The sequence below is a fragment of the Mus caroli genome, unplaced genomic scaffold (assembly GCF_978045245.1).
Source record: "Mus caroli unplaced genomic scaffold, Mus_caroli_1 scaffold_6, whole genome shotgun sequence".
Lineage (NCBI taxonomy): Eukaryota > Metazoa > Chordata > Mammalia > Rodentia > Muridae > Mus > Mus caroli.
This window is the reverse complement of record NW_028227261.1, coordinates 46,709,383-46,722,360: the sequence shown is the minus strand read 5'-3', so window position 1 is coordinate 46,722,360 and position 12,978 is coordinate 46,709,383. Positions and strand designations below refer to the sequence as shown.

Here is a 12,978-nt window from a genome sequence, read left to right as displayed (position 1 = left end):
GTTTGGTGCCTGCAGGTGAGAATGGATCCCTAAGTGGAGCAGTCTCTGAATGGCCTTTCCTTCAGTCTCTGCTCCATTTTTGTCTCTGCATTTCCTTTAGATAGGAACAATTCTGAGTTAAGCTGAAACAAGCCAGATGTCCCTCAAAGGAAGAATGGAGACAGAAAATGTGGTACATTTACACAATGGAGTACTACTCAGCTATTAAAACCAATGATTTCATGAAATTCACAGGTAAATCGATGGAACTAGAAAACATCATCCTAAGTGAGGTAACCCAGACACAAAAGAACACATATGGTATAAGTGATAAGTGGATATTAGTCCAGAAGCTCAGAATACCCACATACAACTCACAGACCATATTAAGTTTAAGAAGCATGAAGACCAAAGTGTGGATGCTTCAGTCCTACTTAGAAGGGGGACCAAAATAATCATGGGAGGTAGAGGGAGAGAAAGACCTGGGTGGGTGAGAGAAGGAGGAGGGAGAGATGGGGCAGGATCAAGTATGGGAAGAGACAGAAAATTGAAGAGAAATATGAGGCAGTGGGGGATGGGGAACTGGGGGTGGCCACTAGAAAGTCCCAGATGCCAGGGAAGCAAGAGGTTCCCAGGACCCAGTGAGGATGACATTAGCCGAAATAACCAACAAAGGGGAGAAAGAACCTGTAGAGACCATATCCAGTGGATAGGCATGGCCCCCAGCTGAGGGATGGGGCCACCCATCCATTCAACTTTAGAAATACTATTCACCTTCAGAAATAGACTATTTAATGTGGGAAGGCCCTTGTTATCTAGTCTACAACTAATTTCCAGAACAGAGAATGGAGACCTAATTAGTTATTATACTTTTCTAATAACTGCAAGTAAGGTATTTGTTTATTCAATATAGCATATGAAATATGAAATTCCAAAAATATATACAAGGTTTTCTAACTTATATATATGTCAGTATATTTCAAAGGCATATATCCATCTATATTAATTAACTAAATGTGTATTTAGTTGGAAATATGTTATTATGGAAAATTATTAGATAAAAGACACAAGATTAAAATAGTATTTCATTACAAAGTCAAAAATATATGTGCTTGAATCATGAAATACGAGTTTAGGTTTACAAAAACCAGTAAACTCTCTAAGACTCACTCTCCTTGGATGAGAATAACACTACAGATAGTCGAAGGTCATCCTAATAATTAGAAGTAAAATACAATGATATACCTAACAAAAAGATAGCACACTGCAAGAAAATCGTATGTAAGATGGAAAACTTCACAAATGTGTTATTTTGGAAGAATTAAATATAGAACCAGGAACGAGTGATGATCAGGTTGTAACTAAATTGTGAAAGGAGAAAGGAGGGTTAAGAAATCTCAACCTCCAGCCTAAGACTTAGTTCAGTTGGTAGAGTGCTTGCCTAACATATGCAAAGTCCTCCACTCAATCCCTAGCACTGCATGAGCCAGGTGTCCCAGAAAACCCATGCCTATGATACCAGTACTTGGAAGGTATGGGCAAGAAGATCAGAAGTTAAGGTTATCTTCAGCTACATTTTGAGTCCAAGGCTATATGAGACCCTGTCTCAAAAGCAAAATAAACCAAAAAAGGTATGGTGAGATAGCTCAGTGGGTAGAGTCACCTGCTGCCAAGCCTGAAGACCTGAGTTTTATGACTGGGCCCTACATGGTATAAAGAGAGAACCAACTCCTACAAGTTGGCCTTTGACCTGTAAATCATGCACCACGGTACATGTACACCTACAGGCATTTGCACACAAATAAATAAATAAATAAATAAATAAATAAATAAATGTAAAGAGATGTGTTAAAGTAATGTGAATTTTAGCTTAGACTATTATGCTATGAATACAATATTACTAATAATATAATAAAATAAATTAAAACACTTTTACTCCTTATTTTAATAAAACAAACACTAGCAGAAAAAATACCACTTTAACCATGAAAAGTTAGATAAGAATCAGACCATATTACACACAGAAAGCACATGTCTGTGCTTGGGTTAGTGGCTCACACCCATATTCCTACCATTCCTGAGGCTGAAGAAGGATCAGAAGTTCAAGGCCATACTACACTAACTACAGTGTGAGACCCTATTCCCCACACCCACACCCCCAAAAAACATTTTTAAATTTTTTCATGAATCCTACCAAAAAGAATCTAGAAATGCTATTTTTTATAACTTTACATGGAACTTTGGCACGCAAAGCTACTAAAGAGCAGTACTAGTCTTTTTACTCAGTTCAAACTCTGCAACAGTGTTCTAAAGTGATTTCTTTTCAGTGCTAGGAATCACACCCAGGGCCTTGCACATACTGGAAAAGCACTATACCACTGAGCTGCCTCACTAGCCCTTAGCTTCCTGAAATAGGGACTCACTATGTAGACCTGGATGATGTCAGACTCATGATCCTCCTGCATCAGTCTGGGATTACAGGCTTGTGTCATCTTACCAAGCTCCCCCAAAGTAATCTTACAATGGAAAAATAGTACGTATGGTGCATAATAAAAATTCCAAACTTGTATTTTGATGCTGAAACAATAGTGCCCTGCAGTACTTCCTAACTTGTTTAAAAAACAAAACTTTAAAAATATTAGCCAAATCTTTATTGTTAAACTATATCCCCCCAAAAAAAACTCATAGAAAAGTTTTAATACCTTGAATGCAGAATAAAATATAGAGCAAAATTCTAAACATAAGACTAAAAAACAATGACTAATAGGTTTGGTTTGGTTTGGTTTGGTTTGGTTTGGTTTGGTTTGGTTTGGTTTGGTTTAAGACAGTGTCTCACTACATATCCCAGACTGGCCTTCAATTCCAATGATTTTCCTGCCTCATCCTCTCAAATGCTAGGATTACAGGTGTCCACCACTGCCTCTAACAATTAATCTATACTTATATAAAAAGTATATATCCTAGTTAGGTAATGGCAATCATTAAAAATCTATCAGACCTGGGTACTTAAAAATGTTAACATACGACTGGACTCTAAATTTTTAGAAATGTTTTAGCAGAGTTAAAGGAAAATCAAGCCTGGAGCTTACAATTGCCTTTTGTTAACAAATGTTCTTTAAACTAGGCATGGTGGTGCTTTCCTGTAATCTAAGCACTATTGTAGCAAGTGAATCCCTGAGGTTTGAGCTATATAGTGAGCTCCAGGCCAGCATGAGCTACAGTGTAATATTCTGGGGGATGGGATAGGAGGTTTTCAGAGGGGAAACCAGGAAAAGGGATAACATTTGAAATGTAAATAAAGAAAATATCTAATAAAAAATTTTTAGGAGGCCAGCCTGGTCTACAGAGTGAGTTCCAGGACAGCCAGGGCTATACAGAGAAACCCTATCTCGGAAAAAAAAAAAAAATTTAGGGGTGAAGAGATGGCTCAGTGGTTAAGAGCACTGACTGCTCTTCCCTCGGTCCTAAGTTCAATCCCAGCAACCACATGGTGGCTCACAACCATCTGTAATGAAATCTGATGCCCTCTTCTGGTGTGTCTGAAGACAGCTACAGTGTACTTACATATAATAATAAATAAATCTTTTAAAAAGAATTTTTTTAAAAATTCTGGTGTCCCACCCCCACTACCTCCCAATATGATTAACCAGTTCCACTTAATGAGCTCGTTAAAAGTATACAGTTTTTATCCTCAAGCCAAAAACATTTCTTATCATCAAATCTCATAATTTGTCTCCAAATAAAAGCTTCAACAATTTACCTAATGACTGTAAACAAGTTATGAATAGGAAATAAAGCCTTACCTTTCCCACCTTACACTTACTCAGGTGGTTATAATCAAAAGGCAGGTAACAAACAAGAGTTAGTAAGGATGTGAAGAAATTAGAACCCTCACACACTTGCTGGTAAGAACATAAAATGTTGCAGCCACTTAGTCAGCCAGGCTGCTCCTCAAAAGGTTAAATTGACTAAACAACTCCACTCCTACGTGCATCCCAGCGGCAATAGAAGTGTACATGCACACAACAATCTGTATAAGAAGTCTCTTAACATTATTCCTAACAGCCAAAAAACTATACCCAAATTTCTGAATAATAAATGAAATGTGGTATATATCTATACAACAGAATATGATTGAACAATAGTAAGAAATAAGCTATAGATTCATTATTATTGAGCCCTGAAAATGTAATTATACTGATATAAACCAATCACATCATATGATTGATTCTATTATATCAAGTGTTCAGAATTGATAAGAAAGTCTCTAAAAGAGCTGGGCGTGGTGGCACACGCCTTTAATCCCAGCACTTGGGAGGCAGAGGCAGGCGGATTTCTGAGTTCGAGGCCAGCCTGGTCTACAAAGTGAGTTCCAGGACAGCCAGGGCTACACAGAGAAACCCTGTCTCGAAAAACCAAAAAAAAAAAAAAAAAAAAAAAAAGAAAGTCTCTAGAACAGAAACACATTAGTGTTTGTCCAGGGCTGGTGGAATTAGGAAGATATTGGGAATGATTGCTAATAGATACCAGTTTGAAGTGATGAAAATGTTCCAAATTAGATAGTACCAACATTTATACAACTCTATGAGTATAGTAAAAGCCACTTAATTTTATAGTTTAGGTGGGTAAATTATGTATACATTAATTTGTATCTCAAGACATAGACCATAAAAATAGACCCTTCCCTAATATTCTAAATTTGGCTGAAATGTATGTACTATTCATTTGTAGTTTAAAGTCTTTGCAGCTAATGTTGTGGAAGCAATCTTCATTGCTTAAAGATTCCTATCAATGTACATTAAATTCTTTTTCCCTTGTGTAACAAAAACTGTTTCTTGACTTTGAATACCTTTATAGAGATTTTATCTTTACCTTATTTTCCAAAAAGTTCTGAAAGGTATAAATACAAATATACATACTGTTCAAATTTTTACAATACTTCAATTCTCTTAGTTGGACTATTTAAAATAAATTCACAAGGCACAGTGGTTCCTGGCTATGATCCCATCACTTGGGAAGTAGAATGAGAGATGGAAGTTCAGGATCATCCCCAGCTACTATCACAAGTTCTAGGCTAGCCCAGGGTATATCAGACCTTACAGAAATAGAGAAAAAAAATTAAAACACTAACTAATTTATAAAATGGAGAACTTATAAATAACAATTTCAAAGTATTTCATTAAATAAAATTTATGATGAAGCATGAGACATTCTATTAACTATATAATCAAAATACTAATTCTGTAAACTTGTCTCATCCTTAATTTGGCAATCTTTGCAATCGGTCATGCCACCTTTATTTTTTAGCAGAAAACTGAATAATGAATAATCTTTTAAACTTTCTCAAAACTCAAAGAAATATACTTTTCATTTCTAGAGTAATGCTTATTTATATATAGAACAGGCTCTGATTTACTTAATCCTCACAATAATCCTATAAAATGTATACTATTAGCTTTATTTTATAGACGAATAAAGACTTAAAAGAGTGTAAACAAGACTGATCAAGGTTATAAGACACACGTGTGTGTATACACACACACACAAACACATGCATGTATATGTATGTAAGTTATAAGAACTCTGATTCTTGTAACTTGGGACTGGAAAAATGGCTCAGTGAGCAGATGGCTCACTGGCTGCTCTTCCAGAGGTCCTGAGTTCAATTCCCACCAACCACATAGTGACTCACAACCATCTGTAATGGGTTCTGATGCCCTCTTCTGTCATGCAGGCATACATACAAATAGAGCAGTCATATAGATAAGTAGATCTTAAAAAAACAAAACAAAGAACTGTGATTCTCATCACTATCGATTATAAGGAAAAGTCTATGTTTTGAGTAATACTCCAGTTCTTAAACTAAAGTACATGAAGCATTTTTGTTCAGCATCTGCAACTTGGTATTTTCTTTTTTTTTTTTTTAATTTATTTATTTATTATATGTAAGTACACTGTAGCTGTCTTCAGACACTCCAGAAGAGGGCGCCAGATCTCGTTACGGATGGTTGTGAGCCACCATGTGGTTGCTGGGATTTGAACTCTGGACCTTCGGAAGAGCAGTCGGGTGCTCTTACCCACTGAGCCATCTCACCAGCCCGCAACTTGGTATTTTCTAATGATAAGTACAGACCAAGAATGTCACTCTATATACTAATTCACACACTGCAGGCCAAATATACAGAAATGAAGTGAAAGTAAAGACCAATGTAAAGCTGGAAGTACAGTAACAAGTATATCCTAGGCATAGAGAATATTAGTTTAGTTAAAGAGGAAATGAAAAATATGTGCACATTACAATAAAAATTTTCCCATCAAATTTTTTTCAAAAATCTAAAAGTAGAACTAGTCAAAGAAAGAAAGAAAGAAAGAAAGAAGCCGGGCGTGGTGGCGCATGCCTTTAATCCCAGCACTCGGGAGGCAGAGGCAGGCGGATTTCTGAGTTCGAGGCCAGCCTGGTCTACAAAGTGAGTGCCAGGACAGCCAGGGCTACACAGAGAAACCCTGTCTCGAAAAAAAACCAAAAAAAAAAAAAAAAAAAGAAAGAAAGAAAGAAAGAAAGAAAGAAAGAAAGAAAGAAAGAAAAGGGGCGCAGGATAGAGGTCCTGAATTCAATTCCCAGCAACCATATGGTGGCTAACAACCATCTGTAATGGGGTCTGGTGCCCTCTTCTGGTGTGTCTTAAGAGAACAATGGTGTACTCATATATATAAAATGAATAAATCTTAAAAAAAAAAAAAAAAAGGAAAGCGAGAAGACAAGCTATAAGTACACAGTGTACACACCAAGATCTAATTATCAAAAGATCTGGCTTTTATTTTTCTTTTCTCCAAAAGGAGAAATGGCCATGACCATTTCTCTTTCCTGTCTATGATCACCTGCACCCCACAGAAACAAACGGTCTACTTCCCTGGAAGGGCTACTATTACTACAAGAAAGTATAAGAAACTCAGAGCCTAAGTATCTCATTGCTCCTCACATCTGACTCCACACTCTGTACCGCAGCATGCAATGCAATCAATAATCATAAAACACGTATATACCACCCCTAGAAACAAAAGAACTTAAACTAAAATCTAGGCAATTATCTTTTAATCAAGCTTTGTACTTTGCAACCACCAGTCTGTGGTCAGCACATAGAGGAGCCAAATAAACGCCAGTGAACGGGATAAAAGTGGCAGCTTAGCAACAGAGGAAGGAGTGAGCTCGTCCCACGTGTTCACTTGTTCTCTCTTCACTAAGGAGGTAATATAAACTAGTACTTCCCAGGCGACACACGCTACTCTTTCTTTAAAGAAAACATTGAATCAGGGATTGGAAAATAAAGGAACATTCCATATGATTTTTTTCTCAATTCTGAGAATTAAACTGGGGGGCTTACACATTCTAAGCAAGTCCTCTTCCAGAGTGACCTCCCATCCCTTAGGGATGCATGCACTTGAAGGGCAAGATCCTGGATGAGACACAGAAGCCCTAAGCAGAGATCTACCTCATTTCACTCAGTTACAACACTTTTCTGACCCAGCCATGTAACAGTTAATTAAACTTGTCCTGCTTCCACAATTAGCTAATTGCTAGCAGAAACCTTGGTCATTTTTGTATTTCCCAGAACACCTAAGACAGAACCTGATATTATTATCACCTAAAATCATATTTTAAAAATTTATACAATACTTTTTATATGCTGTCTTCTAAAAGCCTTCTAAATACCTAACAGCATTTTACAGACAATATTGACGTTTATTCATTACCAAGATGAATAACCAGATAGTTTTCCTTAACATTCCCACCACAGGCTCACCATGTTTGTTGACTGAAACAGCTGTTTTTCTATCTGCATTACAAAACCATTATCTGTTGCTATGAAGACCATCTGTAAGCCACTTAACAGTAATAGTTTTGCTAGAGAGAGGACAATTGTGTCCACCTAAGCAAATCTCTTTTATCAGTTATGTCCAAAAAAAATCAAGAAAGTTGATTTAAAAAAATCAAGATCTTTGAGTTACAGTTATACCTACAATTCTGATTTAGGGGACCAGAATAGAATATTTAAATCAGTACCCCCAATTCTAACATTGGTCTTTAGAGACACACTGAGAAAAGAATTCCACTTTTAAAACCTAAGTTAACCAACATACTAATCAAGCCAATGTTTTACAGTTAAAAATGCTTCCACAAGATCTGACAAAGGCAAGGCTACAACACTAACACAACGGGTCCTCAAAATTCATCAACATGATGACCCCCTTAGACCTCAGGAGATTCCCACGCTCTGTAGGAAGGTTAAGTCAGGAGTCTTACAGGTAACTATGCATATTAACTGATGGCTCTAACTCTGATAATTAGTAACATATTTTATAAATTTTAAACAAATGTCTGGCTGTAAAGTGAACCAGTCAGACATTCTTAATTTAATTCCAAAATATAATAATAATTTTATAAATCAGTACACTCTCACTGTAAACTTTGAATGACCATCAAAACATATGACATTACTAGTAATCTCTCTCCAGTTATTAAGTACATATTGAAAGCCAATATAGTACCTCTCTGCATATCCAAATTTTCTACTATATATACATATTTTCATGCATTGACGTTCTAGATGTACATATAAGTCCTATAGAGTAGAAAAATGAGAATAACCTGTAATCACATTTATCATATACAAGAAGCACCCCCCAATATCTGACGTGTAGTGTCAAACTACAATCACTAACTTTTTTTTACATCATTACCAGAACAAAACAAATCATTTTTCTTGTACAACTGAGTTTATATCCCATTTTCGGCATGTCCTTGCAATTAGGGTAATTAGTACGATTTAAAATCTTCTTGCCATCCGTTCTCTATTTGAGTGAAACATTTTTGTACCAAGAACTGGGGCATTTAAAACATTTCCTGTCTCTCTAAAGGTGGAAAAGACATCTTCCTAAAAGAATTTTTTTTTTTCTTTTTTAACTGTGAGTAGCTAGGAAACTTAGCATAGCAAAGATGGGATGGGGCTTTCTCCAAGGCAGACCTCGCTCAGAGACAAGATGTAACATAAGGAGGAAAGGATGAGCTAGCGGCAGGTGATGAAATTTCACCTCAAAAAAGGACGCAAAAGGCTGTGTCTCCAGCAAGGGAGGCGTGAATGCTACTCCTGGAGTATCAGGGGCTCCGAGAGCCCCGCACTCTCTGCACCTCCATACTCACCACTCCCCACCCAGGGGGTGGCTCCGCAGGACTCAGTATGCGGCGCAGGCAAGCCAAAGCTGTTTGCAAACAAGCGTCCTCTGCCTCCCTCCGGGATGTGCACGCAGGGCCCTGGGAAGGAAGGCACGCTCGGCCCCACCCGGGACAAACGCGAAGGGCACCGGTGCGGCCGCCAGCCCGATCTTCACGTACCCGGCCGCGCCGGAACCCAGGCCCGGCTAAGGGCTTCCCGGCGACTCGGGGCCTAGTCGCCCCCCGCACGCCTTCAGTCGCCCGGGGACCCACGGAGAAAGGGCCGAGGCCCCAGAGCTCCGGGGTGCCCGCGGCGGCCGCACTGGCAGGACGCTCCGTCCGCCCGGCCCGATAGCTGGCGCCAGGACCCCTGGGCGGCGCAAGCAGAGGAGCCCCGGACCGCGGCGCGCCACACTCACCGCTTCTCCATGGCCCGGGGGTCGTCACTCAGCCGAGAGCCTCGTCCTCAGCGGGGCTCCGCCGCGAAGCCTCGCACTCCTGAGGGGGCTGCGGTCTCAGCGGCCGGGACTGAGGCCCAGCGCCCCTCCAGCCGCCTCAGCCACGCGGGTCCGGGGAAGCGCGGCCGAGCGCGGCCGGGGGCGCAGCTTACGGCGGGACGACCGAGGCGATGCAGGCGGACGGGCTCGGCGAAGCCTCGGGCGCCGCCGCGGTGGCCGCTTCAGCCGCCCGCGCCGCTGGGCCACAGCGCCCCCTGGACCCCACGTCCCGCTACGGCGCCGGGACTGCGGCGGCCGCACCGGGCACGAGCGGCAGGGAACGCGAGGCAGCGCGGCCTGGGGGTGGCGGGGCCCCGTGCGCCCTGCGCCGCCCGCGGCCGTGGCCCGCCCCTGACGCGGCTTCCCGGGAGCCGGAAGCTGTCGGCTCCCCCCACACCCCACCCCCGTCAGACCCCAGCACCTTTTTCTTCCCTCCAGAAGGTATGTGAATGCTTTCGTCACTCGTCTCCGAGAGCGGGAATGTGAGGGAATCTCGGTTCATTTCTTGTGGAGACAGGGGGTCCCTTTTAATTCCCTCAGTGCGTCAGTATGAAAGGAGAGTGACCCAGAACAAATCCCTTTTTTCTTTTCCTAAGCACATGCACAATCCCTTCCCAAAGCAGATAAAGGAATCCTCTTTGACCTCAACTTTTTTGGAGCTACTGTGCAGATTCACTACAGAAATGTGCTATAGAATCCCTTTAACCCCTATCCTTACCTACAAAACAGGGGGGAGAAAACAAAAAAGCAAACAAACAAAACAAAACAAAATTTAAAAAACGCTGACAAAGAGAAGAGAAAAACCAACGGGTTGTCCTGAAACTGATAAACAACTTAAAGGTAAGAAAAGACTCATCCTTTTACCTAACTTAACCCCGGCCACCACCTCTACCACCTCTGTGTCACCCACCCCTTATCAAATCCTAGATAAAAACTCTGAAAGAAGGAAATTGTTGTGGTTATATTAAAGGCTATGCAGTCATTTTGTTTACAAATGCCTCCTGTTTGATCTTGCCCAGCCTCTAGAACGCTAACATAACGTCACAACTAAAAACTAAAGACTGTCAGAAGGGAAATAGGGAAAAAAAAATTTTTTTTAATCCCCTGGACCCTCAAATTCCCAAATACTGTGTTTGTTTGTTTGGTTGGTTGGTTGGTTTTGTTTTCTGGGTGCTATACTGGAACAAGCAAGGACTTTGGTGTCAGGCAGATCCTGATGCCCCTGGTTCCAGTTACATCCTGTAGAGTTTTATGACCCTGGCAAGTTATGTAATATTTTTGAACCTCTGTTTTCTCCTGCCTGCCTAGCTGGTTGTGAAGGTTGGGCCTACAGTTCCAATTTTTGTTAATTCCAGAACACCCTAACACTTACTCATTCTTAATCTGGAGATTGTACCCATCTGTGTGTGTTTATCCCACCACACTCCCCCACCCCGTGTGTGTGTGTGTGTGTGTGTGTGTGTGTGTGTGTGTGTGTTCCTATCAAAAGGTCATTCTCATCATCCTGGTCTAGGTGAAATTTCCCTGAATTTCACTCGTGCATTTATGTAACATCCTCCTCTGAAGAGGAGAACCTAGTACACTGGATCCTTTGACATTCTACAGCACAGCAGATATCAAAATAGAACCAGCACATTTTTCCTGCATGAAAATATTATAAGCAATCTTGCCTTACCTTAGATTATGGGATAATAGTAACAAGACATGGGGAAATTACATAAGGAGTCCGGGAACTGTTCAAGTAATAATTGAGCAGCCACCCAGAGAAAAATATAACCTAGCAGTTCTTTTCTCATCAATGAAAGCTGTTCCTGTACAGTCCCAAGTCTGCCTTTGCCACAGATCTCTGAGTCACACACACACACACACACACACACACACCACTATCCCCTTTTTTTGTAACGACAGAAACCAGCTCGGGAGGAAATGGTGATTCATTCTCACAACATCTCTAAGAATTCAGTACTTCAGTACCACCACCAAAGGGCATCCAACCTAGAGAAAAGCTGCAAGGAGACCCTATAACCTAGGGTCTCCTGTCTGATAGCAGTCTTTTCTAGAGTAACAAGAGAACACTGTTAGAGTGAGTTGCTATTGATACCATTTGTGCTTTAGCATGGGCCCTTTAATTTCAATCAGTTTGGCTCCCTGACATGACATTGGCACTGTCCTTTCCAACCCAAGCTCACTGCCACTGCAGAAAACCTACATTTGTTTGTGAATAATCAGGACGTCTAGGGTGTAGCTACAGCATGAAGATGATTCATTTGTTCCCAGGACCAGTTTCTTCTTGCCTCACACTTTCTTCCCTTCTATTCAAACTCTTGCTGAGGGAGACTGCTTGATAGTAACCTGCTTAAAATCGTTCTGTCATATGCTGGCCAGATGGCTCAGTGGGTAAAGGGCCAAGCCTAGTGATCTGAGTTTTTTCTCTGGAACCCCATGATAGAAGGAGAGAACCAACTACCCAGGAGGCATGCATGCACCCACAGTAGGTCTCCTATTGTCCGCTCCCATTTCATCCACAACTGTTTCCCCTCCTGCTTCCTCATCTAACTCTCAGCTCCTGACCTATCTCTCACCTGCCTCCTTTCTTCTGCCTAAGATCTCTTTCTGTTTCAAGCCACTTCAACTTGCTGTCAGTTGTCTTGATTCTGCCACTTTCTGTTTGCATTGATTTCCACCACTCTCCGATGACTTTAAAGTATAGCTTCCCCCCCCCCCAGAATTCCCCACTTCCATATCTATAAAATTGACATCCTTTAGAAAATCAATATTGTAAGAATGTTTTCATGGAAGTTTAGGATCATCTTTAGTAGAATTTTCTTTGCTCTTTAAACTTTGGGTGAAGCCAGGAGTGCTTCTCTTCATCCACTTGTATATTTGTTTACTTTGAAGGCTGAGGCAAAGGGATCCTATTGTCCAGGAGTTGGAAGCATACCAATGTAGGCAACATACCAATAGTCTCATCTCAGAATTTTAAATGGGGGAGGGAGAGAGATTCAGTGACATCATCATCCAACAGGTGCCTAATCCAGATTCTGGGTATCATATTTAATTGTTAGCACTCACTACTGGACAGTTGGTCACAAAACCTAACAAATTCTACTTCTTGTTTTGTTAAATTATCCTTCTCCTTTCACACACCTCCCTGCACACAAAGGTACAAACCTTTTGATCTAGGATATTTGAATAAATTTTAAGTTTACAGAAGGGAAAGGGGAAAGAGAGTAAAATAAATAAATTTTATATTTGTGTACAAGAATATATACTGTATAAATTTTGTTGAAA

General features: G+C 40.6%; 1 protein-coding gene and 1 pseudogene across 3 annotated transcripts in view; one reads left to right on the top strand and one right to left on the bottom strand.

The window, feature by feature from the left end:
- Zfyve9 (zinc finger FYVE-type containing 9) overlaps positions 1 to 9,709 on the bottom strand; it is a 145,906-nt gene extending 136,197 nt beyond the window's left edge. For both annotated transcript variants that reach the window (XM_021160572.3, XM_029476023.2), the window contains exon 1: positions 9,610 to 9,709. The gene's annotated coding sequence lies outside the window, so the exon portion shown is untranslated. The remainder of the gene's footprint in view (positions 1 to 9,609) is intronic.
- LOC110292905 (uncharacterized) lies at positions 9,582 to 12,401 on the top strand (annotated as a pseudogene). Its single transcript, XR_015047333.1, has 2 exons — positions 9,582 to 10,128; positions 10,417 to 12,401. The product of XR_015047333.1 is annotated as an uncharacterized LOC110292905 (transcript).
- The last annotated feature ends 577 nt before the right edge of the window (positions 12,402 to 12,978 follow it).